The sequence below is a fragment of the Bombina bombina genome, chromosome 6, assembly GCF_027579735.1.
Source record: "Bombina bombina isolate aBomBom1 chromosome 6, aBomBom1.pri, whole genome shotgun sequence".
NCBI classification, from domain to species: domain Eukaryota; kingdom Metazoa; phylum Chordata; class Amphibia; order Anura; family Bombinatoridae; genus Bombina; species Bombina bombina.
Window position 1 is genome coordinate 1,094,021,894 of NC_069504.1, and position 27,721 is coordinate 1,094,049,614.

General features: G+C 36.4%; 1 protein-coding gene across 3 annotated transcripts in view; it reads right to left on the reverse strand.

The window, feature by feature from the left end:
- Positions 1–27,721, reverse strand: part of WNT7B (Wnt family member 7B) — a 246,008-nt gene that overhangs the window by 147,521 nt on the left and 70,766 nt on the right. The gene's annotated exons all lie outside the window — the stretch shown is intronic.

The window sequence follows — 27,721 nt, forward strand, 5'->3', positions numbered from 1 at the left end:
CTCTCTATTGCTATTATGTATGTGTGTGGCACACTGGTCCGTAGCATAAAATAACTTGCATTGCTTTTCAGCAGAGCTCCTGTCCACACAAAATATAGTAAAAATGTAAAGGGACATGAATCCCATATTATTTTCTCTTAGGATTCAGATAGATATATTTTTTGTGAAATATCTTTATTTCTAAAATATATTTTTCTGATATATCTTTTTTAGAAAGTTTCCAATTTAATTCTACTATCAAATTTACTTTGTTCTCCTGGTATTATTTGTTGAGGAGAATACAGTACCTAGGTAGGCATTGTGAGTGTGCACGTGTCTGGAGAATATATGGCAGCAATTTGCAATCATTTTTAAAGGGACCCTCAAGTCAAAATTTACTTTCATTATTCAGATAGAGCAGCAATTTTAAACAACTTTCCAATTTACTTCCATTAAAAAAAAGTGCACAGTCTTTTTATATTTAAACTTTTTGAGTCACCAGCTCCTACTGAGCATGTGCAAGAATAAGCATGTATGCATTTGTGATTGGCTGATAGCTATCACATGGTACGTGTATGCATTTGTGATTGGCTGATGGCTGTCACATGGTACAGGGGGAGTGGAAATAGACATAACTTTTAAAATTGTCAGAAAAAAAAATCTTCTATTCATTTGAAGTTCGGACAAAGTGCTATTGCATTGTCTTGTTATCTTGCATTTATTGATTATGCAAATCTACTAGTCCTTTAAAGGGGTACTAAACCCAATTTTTTTCTTTTATGATTCAGATAGAGCATGCAATTTTAAGCAACTTTCTAATTTACTCCTATTATCAAATTTTCTTCGTTGTTTTGGTATCTTTATTTGAAAAAGCAGAAATGAAATCTTTGGAGCCGGTTCATTTTTGGTTCAGCACCCTGGATAGTGATTGCTGATTGGTGGCTACATTTAGCTATCCAATCAGCAAGCGCAATCCAGGTGCTGAACCTAAAATGGGCCATCTCCAAAGCTTTCATTCCTGCTTTTTCAAATAAAGATACCAAGAGAACAAGGAAAAATGGATAAAATGAAGTAAATTAGAAACTTGCATAAAATTGCCTTCTCTATCTGAATCATGAAAGAAGAAAAAATTGGGTTTAGTATCCCTTTAAAAGCATTCCTATAAAACTGCTTCCATATAGTCAACAAAATAGAAAGAGAAAAAAATAAATTTGGTCATAGAAATACATTAGAATTTAAAATTTGTACATCTGAATCACGAAAGAAATGTTTTCATGGTACTTTAAATTTTAATTATGCAGCCCATTCAGAAATGTAAACCATACTATTCTTCATGCCAAAGGGAGGGAGATACCATCACCATAGGATAACAGGGGAATAAAAAAAGATTTTAGTTACTATGAAGTAATGGGTGCCGCCATATTGAAACCTAGATTTTCCTTATCCAGTCTTTTCTGCTGAAGAGAATTGGGGCAGATATAAAAGAGCCACTATAGTGTACAAACAATTGCTGTACTGAATTTAGATAGTTACTTTATCAGTTGATTTATAACTGTTACTACATTAGCTCAGCAGGGGATCAGGCTGTAATGTAGGATAACTAAGTTACAACATGGCGTCACCCTATACTTTATAGAGACTCAGGGGAATTAGAAAATCCATCATTTTCAGACTTAATTATAGGAAACAGAGACAAATTAAATTATAAACACGTAATGCATTTTTTACTACACATAATTAAACATTATATAGTGTAATATCAAAGCGTTTAATGTTTAAAATGTGTTATGAGCGATTGCCCATGCAATGCCCATTCCTGGCCAAGAAGTTACATTAAATTAAGGTATTTTTAAACAATTGTTTCAAATGCAAAGTCCCACACAGTTTTAATGACATATGGGTCTCAGGCCTCACATCAGCACAAGACACTAAAAGGAATGTAAGTGGCATAGTGGAAATCTCTCTTTAGTTAATTATATCACTTTTGACCCTGCTAATCTATGTGTTTAACCTCCCCCCACAAATGAGTTATGCACATGGGTAAAGTACTGCTCTGGAGCCACAGAGAAATGCTGGTCTTCAGTAAAAGCAGACACTAAGGTAGAATTATTGAGCAGCGGATGCTGCTTTCTACGCCCATCGTTTTAGGATGATTGACACTCCCTGCTAGCGGCTGATTGTCCGCCGGTGAGCAGGGGGCAGCATTGCACAAGCATTTCACCACAAATGCTTGTGCTATGATAAATGCCGACAGCGAATGCTATAGCGAATCATGTCCGCTCGACATTTGTTAAATCTACCCCACTGACTCATTCAGCAGCACTAGTCACATGACCCAGTTGGGCAACTAACACTTCTGATTGACTCACTGGTAGTTTTTGCTTGGGACAACTAGTTAAACTAATTGTAACTGAGAATGCAATCAAGTTTAAAAGAAAAAGCAGTTCCACAAATATCAAGTAAAGGTTAACTCTGCAGAATCAGAGGTTATCTAAGTATTAAAAACGTTCCATATCATTCATACATTGTATCTTTATTTGAATCAACTAGGAACATACACACATACAGTAGCAAAGGCTATTAGTTAAAAACACTTAAACTCAGTGGATTGCAAAATATCAATAAATTGTAAAGAGAATTATTAGTAATGTTTAACAGTCCTCAGTCTAGTGATTATTGTAGTAAACTAAGCCCTTACAATCCGAGGGCTGAATTAATGCTTAATCTATTATTGATAAAGACTGGAGGCTGTAATTCTTACCACTATGATTTCTAATATACCATTTTTTACCACAAGAGTAAGCAAATTAAAAAACGAGCAGGAGAGACAGAGCTGCTCCTGTAGGTTCCTTTAAATGACGTCATCCAAGATGGCGTCCCTTGAATTCCGATTGGCTGATAGGATTCTATCAACAAATTGGAATTAAGGTAGGAAAAATCCTATTGGCTGATCCAATCAGCCAATAGGATTGAAGTTTTAATCCTATTGGCTGATTGGATCAGCCAATAGAATGCGAGCTCAATCCTATTGGCTGATCCAATCAGCCAATAGGATTTTTCCTACTTTAATTCCGATTGGCTGATAGAATCCTATGAAACAAAGGGGAGGGTGGTGTGAGTGCTAACTAGTGAGGTGTATGCTTAAATCCCTAAGTAGTCTAGTATAATCTCCAAATATAGACTAAAACAAGCAATAAAAAGTGGGGAGGGGTGGGATAAGCGCTCTGTGAGGATCAAACCAGAAATAATGAAGTGTTATAAAGTTATAAATCAAGATGTTGATTATATGTGAATGGAAAAAAGGTACCAATGGTGACGATAAAATGTCAATTTAATAAAAATGAAATAAATAAATATCAACAAAGTATGCAAATTACACATATGACATATGATAAAATATAATTCAGAAGACTCATATGAATCTAAGATGCCGGCATCAGAGAGATAGAATTTTAACCTATATGTATTTCTTAACCTTTTAAAATTAGCGATTGCTAAGTTAAAAATAACAATACACAACGAAAAGACTTGATTTTGCTGTAAATGTGCTGAGGCAGTCCAATCTTATGAGCACTTAATGAGAATGAAAATTAAATAATAAAACAGATTTGTGGTGAATAACAAACCAGCAGCTTCTGTTTGTGTCCATGAAGCGTGTGATCCGTGAGTGGTGACGTCACGTCATGTGACTAGTCGTACTGGTCCAATAGTATCCAAACAATTGTAATGTAGCTTTATATTTGAAAAATATATATACCGGTATAGAAAAAAGGGGAAAAAATATAATAAAATGTCAAAACTATTCCGTAACAGAAGGGATACTTGCAAGTAACAGGTCGCTGTCCTCGAATCTCTCCTGTAGGAGAAAAGTAAATCAGCTGATTTCCAAACAGCAACAATGTAGATGAAATGGAAACAAGTGTCCGTTTGCGCTCCAAGTGGATAGAAATTCCTTGTAAGGTGCTCTTTATTCAGCAGTCCTTTGGATAGATGGTAGTATTATAACTACAACTAGAGGTAGCTTGTAGGCATACAGGAATTATTCATATATCCAGCTCAGATATTGTGTATGAGCCAGAAATGAACCTGTTGTTTATGCCGCCGTGCAGCCAGATGAGATAGATTAGAGCTCTGTGGATATTTACACTTATAAACGCCGCACACAGGAATTATTCATATATCTTACTCTGCTTGAATTGTAGAGCTCGAAATGAACCTGTAATGTGCAGGGTGGAAGAATAAGTGTATTTCTCTTAGTAACTGTAAGCAAATCTACGCGTTTCGGCAGAGTTACCTGCCTTTATCAAGATAGAATCCTATCAGCCAATCGGAATTCAAGGGACGCCATCTTGGATGACGTCATTTAAAGGAACCTTCATTCAGTGTTAGGACGTCGATTGAAGACGATGGCTCCGTGTCGGCTGTCTTGAAGATGGACCTGCTCCGCTCCGGATGGATGAAGATCGAAGATGCCACCTGGATGAAGACTTCTGACGCTTGGAGGACCTCTTCTGCCTGGATCGGATGAAGACTTCTGCCCCTCTGGAGGTCCACTTGTGCCTGGCTCGGTGAAGACGGCTCAAGGTAGGGAGATCTTCAGGGGGGTAGTGTTAGTTTTTTTTTAAGGGGGGATTGGGTGGGTTTTAGAGTAGGGTTGGGTGTGTGAGTGGTGGGTTTTAATGTTGGGGGGTATTGTATTTTTTTACAGGTGAAAGAGCTGATTACTTTGGGGCAATGCCCCGCAAAAGGCCCTTTAAAGGGCTATTTGTAATTTAGTATAGGGTAGGGATTTTTATTATTTTGGGGGGCTTTTTTATTTTATTAGGGGGACTAGAATAGGTGTAATTAGTTTAAAATTCTTGTAATTCTTTTTTTTCTGTAATTTAGTGGGGGTTTTTTCCGTAATTTAGTTTATTTAATTTGATTGCAATTAATTGTAAGTAGTTTAGGTAATTAGTTTAATTATAGTGTAGTGTTAGGTGTAATTGTAACTTAGGTTAGGGTTTATTTTACAGGTACTTTTGTACTTATTTTAACTAGGAAGTTATTAAATAGTTAATAACTATTTAATAACTATTGTACCTAGTTAAATAAATACAAAGTTGCCTGTAAAATAAATATAAATCCTAAGCTAGCTACAATGTAACTATTAGTTATATTGTAGCTAGCTTAGGGTTTATTTTACAGGTAAGTATTTAGTTTTAAATAGGAATAATTTATTTAATTGTAGTAAATTTATTTAGATGTATTTAAATTATATTTAAGTTAGGGGGGTGTTAGGGTTAGACTTAGGTTTAGGGGTTAATAAATTTATAATAGTGGTGGCGACATTGGCGGCGGCATATTAGGGGTTAATAAATTTAATATAGTTGCGACATTGGGGGGGGCAGATTAGGGGTTAATAAATATAATGTAGGTGTCGGCGATGTTAGGGGCAATAGATTAGGGGTACATAGGTATAATGTAGGTGGCGGCGGTGTCCGGAGCAGCAGAATACGGGTTAATAATATAATGTAGTTGTCAGCGATAGCGGGGGCGGCAGATTAGGGGTTAATAAGTGTAATATTAGGGGTGTTTAGACTCGGGGTTCATATTAGGGTGTTAGGTGCAGACATAAAATTCATTTCCCCATAGGAAACAATAGGGCTGCGTTAGGAGCTGAAAGCTGCTTTTTTTGCACGTGTTAGGTTTTTTTTCAGCCAGCTCAGCCCCATTGTTTCCTATGGCGAAATCGTGCACGAGCACGTTTAGCCAGCTCACCGCTGACTTAAGCAACGCTGGTATTGAGGTGAGATGTGGAGCTAAATTCTGCTCTACGCTCCCCTTTTTGCGGTTAACGCCGGATTTAAAAAAACCTGTAATACCAGCGTTGTCTTAAGGGAACGTTGGGAAAAAAAGGCTTGTTAGCACCACACCCCTGTTACTGCAAAACTCGTAATCTAGGTGTTAGAATATTGTGTGCGCATTCACGTATTCCTCCAAAGAAGTTAATGGAGAAAAAAAGTGGGGAAAAAAAAAAACACCCACTCTTGCGCAAGCCCAATAGCATATTCTCATGTGTGCTTACCCGACATGAAAATATGAATATTTCACATTCCAATGTTCTTCCTATTTCTACATATATATGATGTTTTTTTTTACAATATATACAGGGAGTGCAGAATTATTAGGCAAGTTGTATTTTTGAGGATTAATTTTATTATTGAACAACAACCATGTTCTCAATGAACCCAAAAAACTGTTTAATATCAAAGCTGAATAGTTTTGGAAGTAGTTTTTAGTTTGTTTTTAGTTATAGCTATTTTAGGGGGATATCTGTGTGTGCAGGTGACTATTACTGTGCATAATTATTAGGCAACTTAACAAAAAACAAATATATACCCATTTCAATGATTTATTTTTACCAGTGAAACCAATATAACATCTCAACATTCACAAATATACATTTCTGACATTCAAAAACAAAACAAAAACAAATCAGTGACCAATATAGCCACCTTTCTTTGCAAGGACACTCAAAAGCCTGCCATCCATGGATTCTGTCAGTGTTTTGATCTGTTCACCATCAACATTGCGTGCAGCAGCAACCACAGCCTCCCAGACACTGTTCAGAGAGGTGTACTGTTTTCCCTCCTTGTAAATCTCACATTTGATGATGGACCACAGGTTCTCAATGGGGTTCAGATCAGGTGAACAAGGAGGCCATGTCATTAGATTTTCGTCTTTTATACCCTTTCTTGCCAGCCACGCTGTGGAGTACTTGTACGCGTGTGATGGAGCATTGTCCTGCATGAAAATCATGTTTTTCTTGAAGGATGCAGACTTCTTCCTGTACCACTGCTTGAAGAAGGTGTCTTCCAGAAACTGGCAGTAGGACTGGGAGTTGAGCTTGACTCCATCCTCAACCCGAAAAGGCCCCACAAGCTCATCTTTGATGATACCAGCCCAAACCAGTACTCCACCTCCACCTTGCTGGCGTCTGAGTCGGACTGGAGCTCTCTGCCCTTTACCAATCCAGCCACGGGCCCATCCATCTGGCCCACAAAATGAGGAAGAAGGAAGGCTGAGTCCAGGTGTCAAGAAAAAGTTTTATTGCAAGATAGGCTTTCTGGATGCAAGGTAAGCTCCAATCTTACGCGTTTCGCGCATGGGCACATCAAGACTCACTCTCATTTCATCAGTCCATAAAACCTTAGAAAAATCAGTCTTGAGATATTTCTTGGCCCAGTCTTGATGTTTCAGCTTGTGTGTCTTGTTCAGTGGTGGTCGTCTTTCGGCCTTTCTTACCTTGGCCATGTCTCTGAGTATTGCACACCTTGTGCTTTTGGGCACTCCAGTGATGTTGCAGCTCTGAAATATGGCCAAACTGGTGGCAAGTGGCATCTTGGCAGCTGCACACTTGACTTTTCTCAGTTCATGGGCAGTTATTTTGCGCCTTGGTTTTTCCACACGCTTCTTGTGACCCTGTTGACTATTTTGAATGAAACGCTTGATTGTTCGATGATCACGCTTCAGAAGCTTTGCAATTTTAAGAGTGCTGCATCCCTCTGCAAGATATCTCACTATTTTTTACTTTTTTGAGCCTGTCAAGTCCTTCTTTTGACCCATTTTGCCAAAGGAAAGGAAGTTGCCTAATAATTATGCACACCTGATATAGGGTGTTGATGTCATTAGACCACACCCCTTCTCATTACAGAGATGCACATCACCTAATATGCTTAATTGGTAGTAGGCTTTCGAGCCTATACAGCTTGGAGTAAGACAAAATGCATAAAGAGGATGATGTGGTCAAAATACTCATTTGCCTAATAATTCTGCACTCCCTGTACCTATATATATATATATATAGATGATTGTATATAGGTATAGATATATATATATAGGGATATCTATTTACAAATACATAAATAATATTCTGCTATGTGCAGAAAATTGGAATGACAAACAGTATATACATATTTACAGTATATATATACGAATTTACAGTATATAAATAGTTAAAACCTTTATTAAAAATGAATATTGCATAAATATGATTTTTCATGTTTTCAACTACTTAACTGCAAAGGGCTCCAATGCACATATATATATATATATATATATATATATATATATATATATATATGTGTGTATGTGTGTGTGTGTGTTTATTTATGTATTTACATGTGTATATATGTCTGTAAACACATATATACACATATAAATACATAAATACATATGTGTACATATAAACTTGTATATATATATATATATATATATATATATATACATATACGGTATATATAAATTTCAAGGAAAGAAGAGGCACTTACAGGACTTAGTTAACATAAATTTGATTAGTTTTTCATCAATTCACTGCTGAACATATCATACACTCTCGTATTGAGAAACAGTTTTGACAAAGGTCCCTGTGAGGACCGAAACATTGACTGAATTGATGAAAAACTAATAAAATGTATGTTAACTAAGTCCTGTGAGTGCCTCTTCTTTCCTTGAAGTTTCTACCTATCTACCATAGGGTGAACCCAGGCAATACACATTTACAGTGAGTGCTTGGACCCCAGAACTACACACACATATATATATATATATATATATATATATATATATACACTGTATATATATATATATATATATATATATATATATATACATACATTCATAAAAACTCTCATAGAGAGGATAGTGACAAAATATATCATCATCTCTGATTAGAATACCACAGCAGAGTTTCCAGTGACACAAGAAATTCTGGGTAAGGCTATAGAAATGAGCAACACAGTGCCTCATCTTTGTGTTACGTATGTCAATATAAGTTATGATGAGTAACAATTAGAAGGGAAAAAAAACCTACTGTGACACACACTTGATCGTTGTATAGCACATCTGCAGATTCTACCACAGTAAACCCAACTCACAGTTTTTGCTTTTGGAGCAAAGAATTCTGGGTAAGGATATGTAAATAAGCCTCCCAAGGCCTCAACTTTTCACTTCCTGTATCTGTTTTAACTCCTTGGGCCAAATGGACATAGAGCTACGTCATGCGGTTGATAGCCCATCGTACCGCATAATGTAGATCTATGTCCATTGATAACAAAGTAAATTAGTAAGTTGTTTAAAATTGCATGAAAGAAAATAATTTGAGTTTCATATCCGTTTAAAGCCGTCATGTGGGTTTAAATGTCTGTTTTAATGTATGTGTGCATTCTGTCATTGCAGATATATGTGTTTTTCTTGCACTGTACTTAAAGCAATAATGAAAAAAATTTTGTCAAAAAAAATATTTTAATTTTAATACTAAATAATAAATTCTTTTTTAAAAAAAACAAATAAAAGAGAGCTGAATTTCCTGTCTTTTGTAAACTTTTGAGTATTATCTCATTGCTTTTTTCTCTCTAGCATTGATGTATATACTTTGCGATTAAGGGTCTGCCCCATCTTTATACAAAATGATTGTAAACATATATACTGTATATATATATATCTCAATGGCGCATTTAGGTTTTCTGCCCCCTCCCCAGTTATAAGCCTTTTTTGGCCATAATATTTTTGGTAAGGGTGAACCATGACATTTTTTTTTCATGGCATTTCCAAAGTAACTATTCATGTTCAAGGGTATATGTCAGTGTGTGTGCATATGTGTGAGTGTAGTGAGTGTGTGTGTAGTGACATTCAAAAAGTGCTGCCCCTCCAAATCTGCCGCCCTAGGCAAGTGCCTTGTATTATTTTAAAACACTTTTGTGGAAAAAAATGTCTGTTGCCATGTTCTTACATGAGTTAAAAAAATTGTAATATGTTTCTAACAACATAATCATAATTTAAATTTCATTGCAACTAAAAAATAAGTAACATATTGCTATAAGGGAACACTGTACTCAACAAAAATCTATCATCCAAATAAAAGAACAGCAGTTAAGCATATTGACTGAAAACAAATAGGTTGTAAAAGCTGCTTAAATTTAAACTAATAAACTTTTATCAGATGAGCACTTTGTAATAATACTGATTCATGTATAGGTACTTCAAACTAATATCAAAGAGCTTTATCGGGAAATACCTATCAGCCAATGAACATTAACACTAAGTAACTAACAGCCAATAAGCATTACCAGGAAGTATCTATAAGCCAATGAACATTGATAGAAAGTACCTGTCAGCCAATGAGCATTAACAGGAGGTACCTGTCAGCCAATGAGCATTAACAGGAGGTACCTAGCAGCCAATGAACATCAGTAGAGAGTGACTTTTATTCAATGAAAAATAGAAGTACACAATTAAAACAGTTGCACTATCAATTTAATTTTAAAAAGCTTTTACTTCATATTTTTATAAAATTAAAATCAATGTTTCAATGCTGCTCTTTCATATAAATTAAAGTTTTTTTTTTAGTATACCGTCCATTTAAAAAAAAACTTTGAGGCTGTAAAATAAAATACTTAATTATGCAAAGAAAAAAAATTGCAAAGCATTTTCATTATTGATTTTGCCTCCCTTTCCTGCAATTTATGTCTGAAATCTGTATCTGTACATAATTTGCAGTTATTATTATCTTATCATTTCTACTGAAGCCATATAATGGGATTTTATTAACCTAATGACAGAGGCAAATTCTGTCGTCTCTAGACAATTCCAGCAAAGTTCTAATAATATTCAAACTCTGCGGGTATGTTAATTTGCTGCCAATAAATATTGTATTTACAAGGGGCGCGATCCGATATAGATCGCAGTTTGCGGCGCAAGCGAGGGAACCGGCGTCGCCCGCAGTTTCAGCTCGCAACTCGAGCTATCCTATATAAGTCGCCGTCAGATGCTAACGTGCCGTAAGTCTGACAAACCAGCGATGTCCAGAAATCTGCGCAAGTACAAATTTCTGGCGTCGCCAGTGACTTGCGGCACGTTAGAAACTGCCGGCGCCTATAAAACCTGACTAAAGTCTAAAACACCCGCACTGTCTAACACGCCTCCCTAACATAGCCCGACAAGTCTAACACGCCTCCCTAACAAAGCCCGACACGTCTAACCCTCTATCCGCTATCCCCCCTCACTATCCTAACAATAAAAAAGCTATTAACCCCTAAACCGCCGCTCCCGTACCCCGCCGCAACCTAATAAAGTTATTAACCCCTAAACCGCTGCTCCCGTACCCCGCCGCCAGCTATATTATATCTATAACCCCCTAAAGTGAGCCCCTAACACCGCCGCCATCTATATTAAAATTATTAACCCCTAATGTAAGCCCCTAACACCGCCGCCATCTCTATTAAAATGATTAACCCCTAATTTAATCTACCTACCCCGCCGCCAGCTATATTATCTATATTAACCCTAAGTATATTATAGTTAATATAGGTATTACATTATATATATTAACTATATTAACCCTAATTATATTAGGGTTAATATAGTTAATATAGTTACTATAGTATTTATATTAACTATATTAACTCTATCTAACCCTAACTAAATTTATATTAAATTAATCTAATTCATTTATAAACTAAAATATTCCTATTTAAATCTAAATACTTACCTATAAAATAAACCCTAAGATAGCTACAATATAATTAATAATTACATTGTAGCTATGTTAGGGTTAATATTTATTTTACAGGTAAATTGTTAATTATTTTAACTAGGTATAATAGCTATTAAATAGTTATTAACTATTTAATATCTACCTAGTTAAAATAATTACCCAATTACCTGTAAAATAAATCCTAACCTAAGTTACAAATACACCTACACTAGCAATAAATTAAATAAACTATCCCCCCTCACTATCCTAACAATAAAAAAGCTATTAACCCCTAAACCGCCGCTCCCGTACCCCGCCGCAACCTAATAAAGTTATTAACCCCTAAACCGCTGCTCCCGTACCCCGCCGCCAGCTATATTATATCTATAACCCCCTAAAGTGAGCCCCTAACACCGCCGCCATCTATATTAAAATTATTAACCCCTAATGTAAGCCCCTAACACCGCCGCCATCTCTATTAAAATGATTAACCCCTAATTTAATCTACCTACCCCGCCGCCAGCTATATTATCTATATTAACCCTAAGTATATTATAGTTAATATAGGTATTACATTATATATATTAACTATATTAACCCTAATTATATTAGGGTTAATATAGTTAATATAGTTACTATAGTATTTATATTAACTATATTAACTCTATCTAACCCTAACTAAATTTATATTAAATTAATCTAATTCATTTATAAACTAAAATATTCCTATTTAAATCTAAATACTTACCTATAAAATAAACCCTAAGATAGCTACAATATAATTAATAATTACATTGTAGCTATGTTAGGGTTAATATTTATTTTACAGGTAAATTGTTAATTATTTTAACTAGGTATAATAGCTATTAAATAGTTATTAACTATTTAATATCTACCTAGTTAAAATAATTACCCAATTACCTGTAAAATAAATCCTAACCTAAGTTACAAATACACCTACACTAGCAATAAATTAAATAAACTACAAACATCTATCTAAAAATACAATTAAATTAACTAAACTAAATTACAAAAACAAACAAACACTAAATTACAAAAAATAAAAAATGATTACAAGATTTTTAAGCTAATTACACCTATTCTAAGCCCCCTAATAAAATAATAAACCCCCAAAATAAAAAAAATTCCCTGCCCTATTCTAAATTAAACAAATTTCAAAGCTCTTTACCTTACCAGCCCTTAAAAGGGCCTTTTGTGGGGCATGCCCCAAAGAATTCAGCTCTTTTGCATACAAATACAATACCCCCCCCCCATTACAACCCACCACCCACATACCCCTATTCTAAAACCACCCAAACCCCCCTTAAAAAAGCCTAACACTACCCCCCTGAAGATCTCCCTACCTTGTCTTCACCACACCGGGCCGAACTCCTGATCCGATCCGGGCGATGTCTTCCTCCAAGCGGCAAAGAAGAATTCTTCCTCCGGCGACGTCTTCCTCCAAGCGGCAGCAAAGTCTTCATTATTCCGGTGGCATCTTCAATCTTCTTTCTTCGCTCCGCCGCCGCGGAGCATCCATCCCGGCCGACTACTGAACTACGTATGAGGTACCTTTAAATGACGTCATCCAAGATGGCGTCCGCCGAATTCCGATTGGCTGATAGGATTCTATCAGCCAATCGGAATTAAGTTAGAAAAATCTGATTGGCTGATTGAATCAGCCAATCAGATTCAAGTTCAATCCGATTGGCTGATCCAATCAGCCAATCAGATTGAGCTTGCATTCTATTGGCTGAACTCTATTCTAACATTTAATTCACTCAAGGGCATCAAATACCCCCAGGAAAACTCTCTGATCAACCACCAAAATATTTAACCCCTAGGCTGTCAGACAGTTCTGCAACACCTAGCTATGCAGTACAACTTCAATTTTGAGCTAAGATGTTAATCCAACACAGACCAACAAGATCCATGTCCTGTAGGGCAAACTGTGTATACAGGACATAATCAGAGGCCAGTAGACACAGCGAGCACATCTCACCATAAGGTATCCTTGGTGGGTAGGAAAGTTCTTATCTTGAGACCAGGGAACACCAGACTGGTAAGTGGATTTCTTTTTCTTTCTTTCTTTCTTTCTTTCTTTCTTTCTCTTTCATTATTTTCTTTATTTTTTCTTTCATTCTTTTCTTTTTCTTTCATTATTTTCTTTATTTTTCCTTTCATTCTTTTCTTTTTCTTTCTTTCTATTTTTCATTATTTCTTTCTCTTTCATTCTTTTCTTTTTCTTTCATTCTTTTCTTTTTCTTTCATTCTTTTCTTTTTCTTTCATTCTTTTCTTTTTCTTTTTTTCTATTTTTCATTATTTCTTTTCCTTTCATTCTTTTCTTTTTCTTTCTTTCTATTTTTCATTATTTCTTTCTCTTTCATTATTTCTTTTTCTTTCTTTCTATTTTTCATTATTTCTTTTTCTTTCTTTCTATTTTTCATTATTTCTTTTTCTTTCTTTCTATTTTTCATTATTTCTTTCTCTTTCATTCTTTTCTTTTTCTTTCTTTCTATTTTTCATTCTTTTCTTTTTCTTTCTTTCTATTTTTCATTATTTCTTTTTCTTTCTTTCTATTTTTCATTATTTCTCTTTCTTTCTTTCTTTCTTTCTTTCTTTCTTTCTTTCTTTCTTTCTTTCTTTCTTTCTTCCTTCCTTCCTTCCTTTCTCACTTTCTTTCTCACTTTCTTTCTTTCTGTATGTATATACATATCTACACATATAAACAATATATATACACAGTATCTCACAAAAGTGAGTACACCCCTCACATGTGTGTAAATATTTTATTATATCTTTTCATATGACAACACTGAAGAAATGACACTTTACTACAATGTAAAGTAGAGAGTGTACCGCATGTATAACAGTGTAAATTTACTGTCCCCTCAAAATAACTCAACACACAGCCATTAATGTCTAAACTGTTGGCAACAAAAGTGAGTACACCCCTAAGTGGAAATGTTGAAATTGGGCCCAATTAGCAATTTTCCCTCCCCGGTGTCATGTGACTCATTAGTGTTACAAGATCTCAGGTGTGAATGGGGAGCAGGTGTGTTAAATTTGGTGTTATCGCTCTCTCACACTCTCTTATACTGGTCACTGCAAGTTCAACATGGCACCTCATGGCAAAGAACTCTCTGAGGATCTGAAAAAAAGAATTGTTGCTCTACATAAAGATGGCCTAGACTATAAGAAGATTGTCAAGACTCTGAAACTGAGCTGCAGCACAGTGGCCAAGACCATACAGCAGTTTCACAGGACAGGTTCCACTCAGAACAGGCCTCGCAATGGTTGACCAAAGAAGTTGAGTGCATGTGCTCAGCGTCATATCCAGAAGTTGCCTTTGGGAAATAGATGTATGAGTGCTGCCAGCATTGCTGCAGAGGTTGAAGGGGAGGGCTCAGCCTGTCAGTGGTCAGACCATATGCCGCACACTGCATCAAATTGGTCTGCATGGCTGTCGTCCCAGAAGGAAGCCTCTTCTAGAGATGATGCAAACAGTTTTCTAAAGCCAAGCAAACTAAGGACATGGATTACTTGAACCATGTCCTGTGGTCCAATGAGACCAAGATAAACTTATTTGGTTCAGATGGTGTCAAGCGTGTGTGGCGGCAACCAGGCGAGGAGTACAAAGACAAGTGTGTCTTGCCTAAAGTCAAGCATGGTGGTGGGAGTGTAATGGTCTGGGCCTGCATGAGTGCTGCCACCACTGGGGAGCTACAGTTCATTGAGGGAACCATGAATGCCAACATGTACTGTGACATACTGAAGCAGAGCATGATCCCCTTCTTCTGAGACTGGGCCGCAGGGCAGTATTCCAACATGATAATGACCCCAAAACACACCTCCAAGATGACCACTGCCTTGCTAACAAAGCTGAGGGTAAAGGTGATGGACTGGCCAAGCATGTCTCCAGACCTAAACCCTATTGAGCATCTGTGGGACATCCTCAAACAGAAGGTGGGGGAGCGTAAGGTCTCTAACATCCACCAGCTCCGTGATGTTGTCATGGAGGAGTGGAAGAGGACTCCAGTGGCAACCTGTGAAGCTCTGGTGAACTCAATACCCAAAAGGGTTAAGGCAGTGCTGGAAAATAATGGTTGGATTCGGCAAGGTAGTACTGGCGCTTGGAAGCCTAAGGCTTAATGAGTATTGTTTTTGTAATAATTAAAAAATCATAAATATTCTCAATATAAATAAGGACCTTTAGATAGTTATATCAAGGAAAAAATGATTTCATAAAATCAATATAAAGATCAATATAAAATCAATATAGATCAATATAGATCAATATAAAGTACATTAATATATTCTCAGAGGACCCTTTTTAGGTTCGGTAAAGGAGACAATAAATATAAGTTGTACTGAGATAATTCAATATAGCTATAAGCTCATGTGTATTAATCAGTTGTGTGGATCGGTATAACACTTATATGTTAAATTCTTAGATGACTAAAGCTCCCTATCACTTGAGACTAGCTCGATATAAGCAGGTTACAAAAGTGTAGGAGAATAGGGTTAATCTCAAACGTATACCAATCTATATAACAGACTGTAAGTGAAGTGATTGATAAATAATATTTATTATACAAAAAATCTAGACAAACACTTATAAAATATACATATACAGTTGCTTATAAAATGGAAATGGGGTAAAATTAAATTGGACGTCCAATAGTTAAAAAAAATAGAGTACTAAAATTCAGATTAGAAATCACATATAAATAACCTGCTGAGATGCAGTGTAGGCATAGAGTACGTAGATAAGAAGTTTTTAAGCGGTACCTTAAAAGTTTTTAATGCCTCTCTCTACGTCTAGAGAGAGGATATTAATGTGCCACAGTGTTGATACGAATGGATCCGGTTCTCATTAAATTGTACTTGGAATATCACGCTGTCACTGTACTGGTACTTTGCGGATTCAAAGTCTCTGAATCTTTTCCTGGGCCTAGGTAGTCTTCCGGCGTCGAGGTGTTACTGCTTCGGTAATGCGGTCTGTATTCTAAAATCACGCCTTTGTTGTATTCTGGCGTTGCAGATCTGATCCGCCTGTTGTATGTAGCAGAGGGCGGTTTTTAGTGGTGAGCCCCTGTCCTAACGTCAAGCTTTTTAGTAGTTGGCCCTTCTTGTCTGGTAGCAAGTTTTTATAGGCTGTGTCCAACTTTAGGATGGGCTGATTTCCTCCGGTTATATCCCTCTTTATGATCAATCCGGGTTGAGGGTCTGTAAATCCGTAAGGTGCACTGTATTATTTCACAGCTGCTCGTCAGTTGTTGGCATTGAGTAGAAACACGCCAGAAACAAGGGGCATCAAGCTTGATAAATATGCCCCATAGATTACATAGAACCGGTTTAACACTGAGTAGGGTTAAATGGTTAAAGGGACACTCAAGTCAAAACAAACTTTTATGATTCAGAAAGAGCAGCAGTTTGAAGACACTTTTCAATTTACTTCCATTTTCAAATTTTGCTCAGTCTTTTTATATACACAGTTTCTATTCCGTAAGTGTTATTGCATTGTCTTTTTATTATGTATGTGTTCATTATGCAATTCTAAAGCATTGAGTGATTCTTTAAAGCTAGTGTTAAAATTGCAAACAGTAAATGCTTAAATGAGTTATTATTAGCATTGCACTTTTGCTTTTACCTTTGTGTTTAAACACTGAAAATGGGTTAAGCAGACAGCTCCATCATTGTTTTAGCTAAATATTAGCCAATGACAAAAGGAACATGTGTGCAGTCACCAATCACTAACCTGCTTACAGTAGTGCATTGGTGCTCATGAGCCTTACTACATTTGCTTTTCAACAAAGGATACCAAACAGAACAAAGTCATAATAGGGTTACCTTGAAATGTCTCTTAAAATTGAATGCTCTGTCTCAAACATGAAGGTTTAATTTTGACTTTCATGACACTTTAACATTTTTTTAAACATCCAAAAATAAAATAATCATCAATAAACATCCTGTTGTATTTTAATTGTGTACTGCTTTCTTACGGCTAGATTTAGAGTTTTGTCGGTAACGACCCGCGTATCTAACGCTGGCTTTTTTCTGGCCGCACCTTTAAAATAACTCTGGTATTGAGAGTCCACAGAATGGCTGCGTTAGGCTCCAAAAAAGGAGCGTAGAGCATATTTAACGCAGCTTCAACTCTCGATACCAGAGTTGCTTACGGACGCGGCCAGCCTCAAAAACGTGCTCGTGCATGATTCCCCCATAGGAAACAATGGGGCTGTTTGAGCTGAAAAAAAACCTAACACCTGCAAAAAAGCCGCGTTCAGCTCCTAACGCAGCCCCATTGTTTGCTATGGGGAAACACTTCCTACGTCTGCACCTAACACTCTAACATGTACCCCAAGTCTAAACACCCCTAACCTTACACTTATTAACTCCTATTCTGCCGCCCCCGCTATCGCTGACCCCTGCATATTTTTTTTAACCCCTAATCTGCCGCTCCGTAAACCGCCGCTACTTACATTATCCCTATGTACCCCTAATCTGCTGCCCCTAACACCGCCGACCCCTATATTATATTTATTAACCCCTAATCTGCCCCCCACAACGTCGCCTCCACCTGCCTACACTTATTAACCCCTAATCTGCCGACCGGACCGCACCGCTATTATTATAAAGTTATTAACCCCTAATCCGCCTCACTAACCCTATAATAAATAGTATTAACCCCTAATCTGCCCTCCCTAACATCGCCGACACCTAACTTCAATTATTAACCCCTAATCTGCCGACTGGAGCTCACCGCTATTGTAATAAATGTATTAACCCCTAAAGCTAAGTCTAACACTAACACCCCCCTAAATTAAATATAATTTTAATCTAACGAAATTAATTAACTCTTATTAAATAAATTATTCCTATTTAAAGCTAAATACTTACCTGTAAAATAAATCCTAATATAGCTACAATATAAATTATATTTATATTATAGCTATTTTAGGATTAATATTTATTTTACAGGTAACTTTGTATTTATTTTAACCAGGTACAATAGCTATTAAATAGTTAAGAACTATTTAATAGCTAAAATATTTAAAATAATTACAAATTTACCTGTAAAAAAAATCCTAACCTAAGTTACAATTAAACCTAACACTACACTATCAATAAATAAATTAAATAAAATGCCTATAATTATCTACAATTAAACCTAACACTAGACTATCAATAAATAAATTAAATACAATTCCTACAAATAAATACAATGAAATAAACTAACTAAAGTACAAAAAATAAAAAAGAACTAAGTTACAAAAAATAAAAAAATATTTACAAACATTAGAAATATATTACAACAATTTTAAACTAATTACACCTACTCTAAGCCCCCTAATAAAATAACAAAGCCCCCCAAAATAAAAAAAATGCCCTACCCTATTCTAAATTACTAAAGTTCAAAGCTCTTTTACCTTACCAGCCCTGAACAGGACCCTTTGCGGGGCATGCCCCAAGAAGTTCAGCTCTTTTGCCTGTAAAAAAAAACATACAATACCCCCCAACATTACAACCCACCACCCACATACCCCTAATCTAACCCAAACCCCCCTTAAATAAACCTAACACTAAGCCCCTGAAGATCTCCCTACCTTGAGTCGTCTTCACCCAGCCGAGCCAAATTCTTCATCCAAGCGGAGCAAGAAGAGGTCCTCCATCCGGTAAAAGTCTTCATCCAAGCGGGGCAGAAGAGGTCTTCCATCCGATTGAAGTGTTCATCCAAGCGGCATCTTCTATCGTCATCCATCCGGAGCGATGCGGCAGCATCCTGAAGACCTCCGACGCGGAACATCCATCCTGGCCGACGACTGAACGACGAATGACGGTTCCTTTAAATGACATCATCCAAGATGGCGTCCCTCGAATTCCGATTGGCTGATAGGATTCTATCAGCCAATCGGAATTAAGGTAGGAATATTCTGATTGGCTGATCGGCCAGGATGGATGTTCCGCGTCGGAGGTCTTTAGGATGCTACCGCTCCGCTCCGGATGGATGACGATAGAAGATGCCGCTTGGATGAACACTTCAATCGGATGGAAGACCTCTTCTGCCCCGCTTGGATGAAGACTTCTACCGGATGGAGGACCTCTTCTTGCTCCGCTTGGATGAAGAATTTGGCTCGGCTGGGTGAAGACGACTCAAGGTAGGGAGATCTTCAGGGGCTTAGTGTTAGGTTTATTTAAGGGGGGTTTGGGTTAGATTAGGGGTATGTGGGTGGTGGGTTGTAATGTTGGGGGGGGTATTGTTTTGTTTTTTTTACAGGCAAAAGAGCTGAACTTCTTGGGGCATGCCCCACAAAGGGCCCTGTTCAGGGCTGGTAAGGTAAAAGAGCTTTGAACTTTAGTAATTTAGAATAGGGTAGGGAATTTTTTTATTTTGGGGGGCTTTGTTATTTTATAAGGGGGCTTAGAGTAGGTGTAATTAGTTTAAAATTGTTGTAATATATTTCTAATGTTTGTAAATATTTTTTTATTTTTTGTAACTTAGTTCTTTTTTATTTTTTGTACTTTAGTTAGTTTATTTCATTGTATTTATTTGTAGGAATTGTATTTAATTTATTTATTGATAGTGTAGTGTTAGGTTTAATTGTAGATAATTATAGGTATTTTATTTAATTTATTTATTGATAGTGTAGTGTTAGGTTTAATTGTAACTTAGGTTAGGATTTATTTTACAGGTAAATTTGTAATTATTTTAACTATTTTAGCTATTAAATAGTTCTTAACTATTTAATAGCTATTGTACCTGGTTAAAATAAATACAAAGTTACCTGTAAAATAAATATTAATCCTAAAATAGCTATAATATAAATATAATTTATATTTTAGCTATATTAGGATTTATTTTACAGGTAAGTATTTAGCTTTAAATAGGAATAATTTATTTAATAAGAGTTAATTAATTTCGTTAGATTAAAATTATATTTAATTTAGGGGGGTGTTAGTGTTAGTGTTAGACTTAGCTTTAGGGGTTAATACATTTATTACAATAGCGGTGAGCTCCAGTCGGCAGATTAGGGGTTAATAATTGAAGTTAGGTGTCGGCGATGTTAGGGAGGGCAGATTAGGGGTTAATACTATTTATGATAGGGTTAGTGAGGCGGATTAGGGGTTAATAACTTTATTATAGTAGCGGTGCGGTCCGTTTGGCAGATTAGGGGTTAATAAGTGTAGGCAGGTGGAGGCGACGTTGAGGGGGCAGATTAGGGGTTAATAAATATAATATAGGGGTCGGCGGTGTTAGGGGCAGCAGATTAGGGGTACATAAGGATAACGTAGGTGGCGGCTCTTTGCGGTCAGCAGATTAGGGGTTAATTATTGTAGGTAGCTGGCTGCGACATTGTGGGGGGCAGGTTAGGGGTTAATAAATATAATATAGGGGTCGGCGGTGTTAGGGGCAGCAGATTAGGGGTACATAAGTATAACGTAGGTGGCGGTCGGCAGATTATGGGTTAAAAAATTTAATTGAGTGTCGGCGATGTGGGGGGGGCTCGGTTTAGGGGTACATGGGTAGTTTATTGGTGTTAGTGTACTTTAGAGCACAGTAGTTAAGAGCTTTATGAACCGGCGTTAGCCCAGAAAGCTCTTAACTACTGACTTTTTTCTGCGGCTGGAGTTTTGTCGTTAGATTTCTAACGCTCACTTCAGACACGACTCTAAATACCGGAGTTAGAAAGATCCCATTGAAAAGATAGGATACGCAATTGACGTAAGGGGATCTGCGGTATGGAAAAGTCGCGGCTGAAAAGTGAGCGTTAGACCCTTTTTTCAATGACTCCAAATACCGGTGGTAGCCTAAAACCAGCATTAGGAGCCTCTAACGCTGGTTTTCACGGCTACCGCCAAACTCCAAATCTAGGCCTATGTTTGAAAGTGTCATTTGAACAATACTTTTTTAGCTGTTTAGTAAACCAGGAAACAAGTAGGATTGTTAATATGTGAAATGAAGTTGAAAAAAGATTTTAACACTTAAAAAGTGACAAAACAATGAAAATGCGATGTTTTAAACAAGGTAAAATAGAGTCCCAGTTTCCCCCAAAAAGAGTTTTCTGATTAACACGGATGCTATTGTTGATTTATCTTAATTTGCAGGAGACATGCGACCAGATTACAAATGGCGCACTAACTACATTTTTCGCTTGCGCAATAACTGCACTCAAAGTAAAGTGGCTGGGTTACAAATTGAAAGTAAAAAGTTAGCGCAAGAGCCAAAGTCCAATGCACAGACCAACAGAGATAAAGCCGAAGGTAATTATGAATATTTTACATTTCAATTTTCTTCACATAGAAGAAAATGTTTTTTTGGTAAAATATATATCTATACCTACAGTATATATCTACATATATATAGAGGTTTGGATATATATTTACAGATAGAAATATCTATTAAAAAAATAATCTTCTAACTGAAAAACATTGGAATGTAAAATATTTCTATTTAAAACAGAGTAAAACACATTTTAATATATATATATTTCATGTTTCAAGGTATTTGACTGGAAAGGGCTCAAAACACATAAATACACATGTATATAGACATATACACACACACAAAGTACAGTATATATGTGTGTGTTTATATGTGTATGTGTGTATAAATATATATATAAATATATATAAAGATTAATCATTTCAAGAAGAAAACTTTGCCATATACCATATCCCTTTTAACCCTTATAAAAACAATTGTATATACGAGTGTAATAGTTTATGATGTGTTTGGTGAACTTATTTTTTTTTACCCTTACTCTTCAGCTGCGCTAATACTTTGAGTGCAAAATGTGTTTACGCTTGAGCACAATCGTTTACTTTGAACTTGTAATATGCTCACTAGTTAGCGTGGTTATTATTATTATCGGTTATTTGTAGAGCGCCAACAGATTCCGCAGCGCTAATTTTGCACTTTATTAACCAGTAAACACAAACCTACTTTATACACAAAATCAAAGTCACATCAAGTGGATTCTCATCTACGTCAACCATTTATTCTTAGTGAAGACAGGAATTAAATGGTTGCAGAAACGAAGGGGCAACCTCCCCTGAACCCTGAGCTGCATAGGTGAGTCACAAGCAGATATTCTGTATTTTGAGATGAGAAGAAGTACATTTTTTGCTATAATGTAAAGCAACCATGTTTTGCTCTCAATATTGTTTGCGGTCCATGGACGCGATTCGATATAGATCGTAGTTTGCGGCGCAAGCGAGGGAACTCCCGCCGCCTGTAGTTTAAGCTCGCAACTCGAGCTATCACATATACGGCGCCGTCAGATGCTAAAGTGCCGTAAGTCTGCTAAACCAGCGATGTCCAGAAATCTGCGTAAGTACAAATTTCTGGAGTCGCCAGTGACTTACAGCATTTAGAAACTGCCAGCGCATAAAAAACCTGACTAAAGTATTAAATCTCCTGTACTGTCTAAGACGCCTCCCAAACATAGCCCAACACGTATACCCCTCTATCCGCTATCCCCCCTCACTCTCCTAATAATAAAAATTGTATTAACCCCTAAACCGCCGCTCCCGGACCCCGCTGCACCTAATAAAGTTATTAACCCCTAAACCGCCGCTCCCGGACCCCGCCGCCACCTATATTAACTACCCCCTAATGTGAGCTCCTTACACCGCCGCCACCTACATTTACTACCCCCTAATGTGAGCTCCTACCCCGCCGCCAGCTATATTAACTACCCCCTAATGTGAGCTCCTACCCCGCCGCCAGCTATATTAAAATGATTAACCCCTAATTTAAATCCCCCTACCCCGCCTCAAGCTATATTAAATTAATTAACCCCTAATCTAAATCCCCCTACACCGCTGCCACCTATATAACATTTATTAACCTCTAATCTAATCCCCCTATACCGCCGCCACCTATATTAAATTATTTAACCCCTAAAATACAAACTATCCCTACCACTAAACCTAAGTCTAACCCTACAAATAGCCCTGAAAAGGGCTTTTTGCGTGGCATTGCCCCAAAGTAAACAGCTCTATTGCCAGCCCTTAAAAGGGCTTTTTGCGGGGCTTTGCCCCAAAGTAATCAGCTCTTTTACCAGCCCTTAAAAGGGCTTTTTGCGGGGCATTGTAACAAAGTAAACAGTTCTTTTGCATCTAATCTAAATCCCCCTACACCGCCGCCACCTATAATAAATGTATTACCTCCTAATCTAATCCCCCTACACCGCCGCCACCTATATTAAATACATTAACCCCTAATCTAATCCCCCTACACCGCCGCCACCTATATTAACTATATTAACCCTAATTATATTAGGGTTAATATAGTTAATACAGTTATTATATTATATATATTAACTATATTAACCCTAATTATATTAGGGTTAAGATAGTTAATATCGTTATTATATATATATATATATATATATATATATATATATATATATATATATATATATTAAGTATAATAACCCTATCTAACTCTAACACCCCTAACTAAATTCTTATTAAAATAAATTTAATTAATATTATTAATTAAAATATTCCTATTTAAATCTAAAATAGCTATTAATAATAACTATTTAATAGCTACCTTGTTAAAATAATTACCAATTTACCCGTAAAATAAATCCTAACCTAAGTTACAAATACACCTACACTATCAATAAATTAAATAAACTACAAATATCTAAACTAAAATACAATTAAATAAACTAAACTAAATTACAAAAAAAACACACACTAAATTACAAAAAATAAAAACAGATTACAAGAATTTTAAGCTACTTAAGGTAGGGAGATCTTCTGGGGCTTAGTGTTAGGTTTTTTATAAGGGGGGTTTGGGTGGGTTTAGAGTAGGGGTATGTGGGTGGTGGGTTGTAATGTTGAGGGGTGGTATTGTGTTTTTTTTGTACAGGCAAAAGAGCTGTTTACTTTGGGGCATGCCCCGCAAAAGGCCCTTTTAAGGGCTGGTAATAGAGCTGTTAACTTTTGTAATTTAGTTTAGGGTAGGGAAATTTTTTATTTTGGGGGGCTTTGTTATTTTATTAGGGGGCTTAGAATAGGTGTAATTAGCTTAAAATTCTTGTAATCCTTTTTATTTTTTGTAATTTAGTGTTTGCTTTTTTTTGTAATTTAGTTTAGTTTATTTAATTGTATTTTAGTTTAGATATTTGTAGTTTATTTAATTTATTGATAGTGTAGGTGTATTTGTAACTTAGGTTAGGATTTATTTTACAGGTAAATTGGTAATTATTTTAACAAGGTAGCTATTAAATAGCTATTAACTATTTAATAGCTATTGTACCTAGTTAAAATAAATACCAAGTTACCTGTAAAATAAATATAAACCCTAAAATAGCTACAATGTAATTATTAAGAGTTAGATAGGGTTATTATACTTAATATATATAATATAATAACAATATTAACTATATTAACCCTAATATAATTAGGGTTAATATAGTTAATATATATATATAATATAATAACGATATTAACTATATTAACCCTAATATAATTAGGGTTAATATAGTTAATATAGGTGGCGCGGTGTAGGGGGATTAGATTAGGGGTTAATCTATTTAATATAGGTGGCGGCGGTGTATGGGGATTAGATTAGGGTTTAATCTATTTAATATAGGTGGCGGCGGTGTAGGAGGATTAGATTAGGGGGTAATACATTTATTATAGGTGGCGGCGGTGTAGGGGGATTTAGATTAGATGCAAAAGAGCTGATTACTTTGTGACAATGCCCCGCAAAAAGCCCTTTTAAGGGCTGGTAAAAGAGCTGATTACTTTGGGGAAATGCCCCACAAAAAGCCCTTTTAAGGGCTGGCAATAGAGCTGTTACTTTGGGGCAATGTCACGCAAAAGGCCCTAATAGAGGTGATTACTTTAGGGGGATTAGATTAGGGGTTAATGTATTTAATATAGCTGGCGGTGGTGTAGGGGGATTAAATTAGGGGTTAATAATTTTAATATAGCTGGTGGCAGTGTAGGGGGATTAGATTAGGGGTTAATAATTTTAATATAGCTGGCGGTGGGGTAGGAGCTCACATTAGGGAGTATGTAATGTAGATGGCGGCGGTGTAAGGGGCTCACATTAGGGGGTTATACATTTAATGTAGGTGGCGGCGGGGTCCGGGAGCGGCGGTTTAGGGGTTAAATATTTTATTAGGGATTGCAGCGGGGGATCGCGGTTGACAGGTAGATAGACATTGTGCATGCGTTAGGTGTAAGGTTTTATTTAGCAGTTCGCGGTTGACAGGTAGATAGACATTGCGCATGCGTTAGGTTTTATTTTGCAGGTAGTTTAGGGAGTTATGGGGCTCCAATACACAGCATAAGGCTTACTACGGCTGCATTTTGTGGCGAGGTGAAAATGGAGTAATATTTCTCCATTTTCGCCACGTAAGTCCTTACGCTGTATATTGGATACCAAACTGCGCGGGTTTGGTATACCTGTCTATGGCCCAAAAAACTACGGGCGAAGGCAGAAATATACGAGCGTAACTTCTAGGTTACGCCGTATATAGGATACAAAAACCCGCGCAAAATTCGCCGTCGCCAGCTTTTGCGGGCGACGCTGCATATCGGATCGGGCCCCTGGTGTATAATTTATAAAATGCAGCTACAAAATATTCAGTATTGGGCAATGTTGACCAAAAAAAAAAAAAAGAGTCTCATTGTGGCCCCACACCATATGCTGGAAGACAATTTTTTTCTCAGATTGAAACAAATAAACCCAAAAGTAGGTTCTTATGATGCTTTGTGACTACAACACAACAGGGCACTTCATTACAAGCAGATTGAATATGTGTTTATACAAACATCAGAGAAATCCAGATTATAGCAGAAAAAAAATGAAATTTTGTTTAAAAAAAAGTTAAGAAGACAAAAATATATATCAAAAAGGGACTCTAGACTATCCTTTGAACTCATAAAAACTTAAATATAATCAGCAACAAGCCTAGATGAATACTGACAATAATGGAAAATAATGGATCATAATGGGCAAAAATAAATGAATTGTGATACATTACAGACACAGTCACTCACTTTAAAAGTTATATTACCATTTTCAGTCCAGCCTTTTTCTATCCTGCACACTTTTGAGGGACTGAAATTTTGTTTTAGTCCCCCTACATCTTCTGTTATTTTGTGTAAGCTTAGATAGTCAGACTACAAACATGCAGCTTCCGGATAGAACTGGTTAAGAGAAAGATGGCTGTATTCCCAACTCCACCAGATACTGCAGAGGAGTAATTTATCAAAGTCTTGTACTACAAAAAAACAACTTGCTGCTACTGGTAGAAAACCAGCCCTCAGAAAACAGTACTGAGAGAAATGAGAAAAGTTGGGTTTCTGGCTTTGCATCAGTGAGACTTGGATGAACAATCTCTCTACATCATCAAAGAAAAGTTGATTTGTTTTAGTGACGCAGAGCACAATTGTATCCCAGTGCTAAGAATGCATGGGAAACCTAAGGGATATGCCTATAATTACACTGTGTGAGGATAACCACACTTGAAGTATCAATGAGATTTCAAAACCACACAAGTCTCTTCTTCAGCTGCCCAAAGAAAGGAAGAACACTGTGGTCTCTGAATCCCACGCAGGGTAAGGAAAAATAGCCAAAGTTCCTTCAAGATTCAGCTATTACTGAATTTCTGGCTTTACTGGCCTCTTCCATTAACCCCATCACAAGCATCACCACTTCATGATTCCAAAAAGTCCAACTCCATAACCTGCTTCATCTACTATTGCTACACAACATTCTTCTACACCAATAAAATCATATCTATGTCCCTGTTCTTCAACAATCTCCTGGTTGATCTCATTCTCGTATGGATTTTTGTGTCTTTACTAGAACGTTATTGTCAATCTGTTTATTGAAATCTTGTGAGAAGTAAAAAAACCATGGGGAATAAAAGCAAATCGTCAGGACCTGTTGGGATTACTTCTATGAAATATATAAATGAAATATATAAATGAAATGGGAGTATTAACGGTGGTGTACGGGTACATCCTTGGTCTCTAACCAAGTTCTGTATCTTAGACATTCTGTAGAAGTAAATTGGAAAGTATCTTAAAATCACATGTTCTATATCAGTGAGGGCCCCATTCCTAACATATGGGGCCCGCAGATCAATATTGTGGAAGCAATTAGGGCCACATATTAATTTTTGAATACTAAAAACACAAAAAATATATTTTCTAAAAATGTGTTTTGCCAAAGAGCCAGATTTAAG